Genomic DNA, 5,130 nt, shown 5'->3' on the forward strand with positions numbered 1-5,130 from the left:
ACAAGAGTTGATGCTTCACTCAGTTTCCATGGTTTTGAAACCAGCAATAAACGTTGTATTCTCCGATTTCCCCAAACTCCCTGAGTCGTTCTACAATCTCGTGAATTTGATCTCGACTAGGATTGATGATCCCATAGTTGAAGATGTTCAACAAAATTTTAACTTATTCCGAGGTGGATCGCCATCGTTTGTAACCTGTCTTGGCTTCAATATTCATTTTTTCTAAGTTTTTGTTCATACTTCTTCTGAAAATAATATATATATATATATATATATATATATATATATATATATATATATATATATATATATATATATATATATATATATAATTAAAAGATTTATTACGTTCAAGTCAAGTCTCCATTTTAAGTCAAGTTTTCCATTTTGCTTCTTCTCTTTTTAGTTTAATTTTCATTGTCTAGTCTTTGAAGTCTCAATGTCCAGAAATAGATCTGTTTCATGGTCCTCACAATGGATCCTAACTAGATCTAAGTCCAAAGAATTAGTATTTTTGTTTGTTTAAATTAAAAATAAAAGTTTGTTTTGGTTTGTTTTAACTAGGGTACGTGGCTTTGTTCTACACGAATGTCTCTGTCATAACTTCAAACGAAGGGAGATTAACAACGGGTTTCGAGCCTATATACCTCGTGTTTTAAGACAAAGTATTCATTAATATGACAACATATATATAACGAGTAAGAAAAAGAGAAGAAGGAAAAGAGAAGTAAAGAACATAATACTAAAGAAGCATAAAGTAGGAAAACATAGAAGAAAAGCTTGAACAAAGAGAAGAAGGGTTGAGAGAGAGAAACTTACGAACGCGGAAGCAGAGGCAGAATCTCACTTGGCAGAAGGTTCACCAAGGAGCTCTTATACATACTCGAAGGAGGATCTCACTCGTACTCGGATCTCACAAGCTCTCACACTCAGAAACTCTCACTCTCTCACACACTTAAACATCGCATCGCCTCAAAGTGTCGCTCAACACAATCTGCTCCTCCTTGTATAGCCAAAAATATCACTATGTCCACAGTTTCGGTCATGCATACCGGAGGCTTCAATAGTATCGGTAAAAAAAAATTATAAAAAGAAAATCAAATGATAGTAGGTATCTGATCTTTCTCAGATCATGGAAGCATAAGATATTCAAATTAGAGAGGATCTCTTAGTAGAAGTTTAACCATTCGATATAGAAGGTAATCAGATAAAATGGTTTAGGAGAAAGATCAACTTAGTCGTAGTAGTTTGGAATAAGAGAACTAGTAGATCATATGAAATAGTCATGACCTCATTGGTTTCCTTGAAATGATGAATTTTCGAGGACAAAAATTTTTGTTGTTGGAGAAAATGTAAGACGTGAAAAATATCTATTTTAATAAATAGTAGTAAATTTTAGCATTATTATTAGTAATAATAATTTTAATGGATAGAAAATATAATTATTTAATATATATATATATATATATATATATATATATATATATACATACATACATATATGGTTAAAAATATTAAAATTTATGGTAATTTCAGAAGGAGGTGCTCAAAATTTTGAGAACCTATTTTAGAAGGTTTTGTTAAAAAGAAGTAAATAATAAAAAAAAATAAAAAAAAATATTAATAAAATAAAATAAAATAAAATAAAAATAAAAAATAATGAGAGGATAAGAATCTCTGAGTTGCATGATTAAGGAAGGATAAGATTTACAATGGTTTTGCAAGTTGTGATTAAAATATTAATAAAATAATATTAAAATAATAAATAATATTAAAAAAATAATTTAAATAGTAAAATTTTTGGACTATAAATAGCCATGGGAGGGGAGCTTATTCTGTACAAAGAGAGGAAGAATCAAGTGAGAAATCTTGAAAAAAACATATAGAGAAGAAAGAGTTAGGAAGAAAATTTTAGAAAAGTATAGGTTCTGGAGGGTTTTCGGAAGAATAAATTTTGAGCAAGAGATTGAGTCTGAAATAGAGGTAAGGGGAGCTAATCTTTTAAAGTTTTTATGTTATAAAATATTTTTTTTATAACTATTTATGTCTTGAAATTTTGTGCAATTACTGTTAATGAAAAACCTATGTACTTGTTATATAACTATTTGAATTTCTGCGTTAATATTATATGCTGTTATTTTGAATCTGTAAATAAGAAAATTGTTAATAACAAGTTGAGGAACACTTTGGCTAAGGAAAGACCTGGTACTTAAGTTGTCCATTGTGACACACCTTTCTTTCTTGGAAGTCTACTCGATGTGTTTTTAGCTAATTCTTATCAAACAGATTATATTTTGCTGATTTTATTTTTGTAAAATGCTCAATATATATGAAATTTGTGTTGAATGTATTATATTATGTTGGATGTGAAATTTATGTATTTAAACATAATAAGAGTTTGGTGGAGAGTGGGAAATCCTTACCGAAGATCCATCTTGAGAAGATTGACACAGTAGGAAGGATGTAGCTTCAGTGGTTGTATTTATATCCGAAGATCCAGTTTAAGGGACAGAGTAGGATAAGATAATTGAGCTAGCAAGTAGGTGCATCCATATCCGAAGATCCACTTTGGGGGACAGAGTAGGATAAGATAATTGAGCTAGCAAGTAGGTGCATCCATATCCGAAGATCCACTTTGGGGGACAGAGTAGGATATGATGTATCTGAGTAAAGTACCACTGCAAGCGTAGAACCTGTTTAGAGTTCAATATTCATACGATTATTTGAATGGGTTGAGTTTATAATGATCATGGTGTGTTTATTGTACTATTAAGTGATTTGACTTATCAGTTATAAATTATGTTATTAATTTAAATATATCATGTTATTTTGTTGCAATAGCTCACCCTTGCTTTATCTATTGTTTGGTGGTTACTTTTGTGTTGTGTGTTTTCTCTCGGCGATGATCATCTGGTGGGTGTGAGCAGAAAGTGGTGAGACGCCGGTGGAACAGGCATTAGATGGAGAATCGACTAGTGTTTAACTCTTATGGATGAAATCCTTGTTTTAATCGTTTAAGTTTGGTTTGTATTAAGTTTAAAAATTTGAGTGATGGTTTGTATATTGAGGAAAACTTTTATTCCTCATTTCTATGACTGTTCTATCATATAAAGAATGTAATAACTATATTATAGTTTAATACTACAATTTTTGGGATGTTACAGAAATTGTCATTCTCCTAGGCATTCAAAAAAATTTCTCCTATTGAGTTAAATTTATAAAGACGCTGCCAGTAAAGAGAAAACCAAGGAGAACCATCCTTGTCGAACACTAAAACTTGGTCATTCTCTTTAAGGGAATGCCTAAGCATAAAAAACTTAGTCTTACAATCTTTAAAAGATCAAGTGTATGCAATTAATAAGGAGTCAAATTAATCTTCATTCACAGATACCCAACCAACCTTAGCATCCTACGTTAGTGGTAGAAATAGATAAATACATTGATCGTAGGAGCAATGTCTAATTGATGACACAAAACCTGAAAAGCCTTTACAAAAGCTCAACTATTTGAATGAAGTTGACTCAGGATTACATTTATAGTATTTAGAAGCTCACACATGAAGTCGATTAAAGGAAATTGAACATCTAAATATTTAAGAAAACAAAATACTCATATACAAAAGTGGATGGACATTCACCATGAGCTTCCCTCACGTAAACCCTATCTTTAGAGGACTACAATTAACAAATGATACGACATCCTCTACAAATATAAGGCAAACATCAAAATAAAACACAAACTCTAACACTTTTTCCTTATAGGTGAAGTCAGACTAGATACAGTTGAACTTTCCCAACAACTAGAAATACTCTAGGTCGGGGAATAGGGGGAACTGGTCTTGCCTCCAAACCTTTTCTGGATTTGGTTTGGAGGTTCCTTATAACACACTTTTTTGCTTCTAAAAAGAAGGATTCAACAAGATAATAAGAGCTACCGTTACAAGAGGAAGCAAAGGTGGCCCCATCACCTCTATAAAACTCTTTGTTACTAAAGGAAAAGAACTTGAAGAAGGAGAAGACATATTTAGATCAATTTTGAAGGTGATGGCACAAAAATGAGTGAAGAGAAAAAATGAATAACAAAGTCAGGTGAACACGAGTAAAGCCTAAAGAACAACATCCAAACTTATAAAGGAAGCAAACCAAGTGTACGAATGTGAGTGCCAAAATGGTATGGAACTCAAGCAACCCATCGTTTCAAAACACATGTGGTTTAAAATGCTCCAACCCTAATCTGACACCTATCTTGATCCTTGAGATACATTAAAAATGATCATCAACGATATCATAGTGTTTTGAAAACATAAATGACATTCCTTAGGTAAGTAATCATTATAGAATATACATTATTTCTTTTATCGAGCCTATATAGGTCACGTTATATTGGTCATGACCTCAACTCGATCAATGACAAATAAAAACTATCAATTCGATCAACATCTTGATCCACCTATATCATACTTCTGAGCTTGGGAGCTTATGTATGTACTCTACTGAAAATTGATTATTCTACTTAGCCTAAGATCGGTTAAGGCCTAAAATCGTCTTAAAATAAAAAGGTTTACTTCTAAACATGAAGTCCAGGTTGCATTAGTCTAACCCAAGTTTAACTGATATAATCAATTACCATTATCTCTCTATGTTGTTATACTATTACAAAAGAAGAATGAATGAAATATTGTATTTCTTATTTTATGATAAGGAGAGTGTACAATTGATATATATAATTATTCAGAGCAATATAAAAAAGGAATATAAGTATAAAAATATATGAACATAAATGCACAAATATAAACAGAGAATAAAATAATTTCAATATCCCCCCTCAAGCTGCATCATATATATCCTTAATGCTCAGCTTGGACAACAAAGATTCAAATTGTGCTGGATGCAAAGCTTTAGTATGAATGTCTGCAAGTTGTGATGAAGTAGAAATAGGCAAGAGCTTAATTACACCAACTTGAACTTTATCCCTTATGAGATGACAATCAATTTCAATGTGCTTTGTCCTCTCATGCATGGCTGGATTTTGTGCAATTCGTATAGCAGATTGATTGTCACAAAACAGAGGAACTGGTTGTGGCAGAGGCTGTTTCAAATCATGGAGCAAATACAAAAGCCATTGAATTTC

This window comes from Vigna radiata, unplaced genomic scaffold, assembly GCF_000741045.1.
Source record: "Vigna radiata var. radiata cultivar VC1973A unplaced genomic scaffold, Vradiata_ver6 scaffold_129, whole genome shotgun sequence".
Lineage (NCBI taxonomy): Eukaryota > Viridiplantae > Streptophyta > Magnoliopsida > Fabales > Fabaceae > Vigna > Vigna radiata.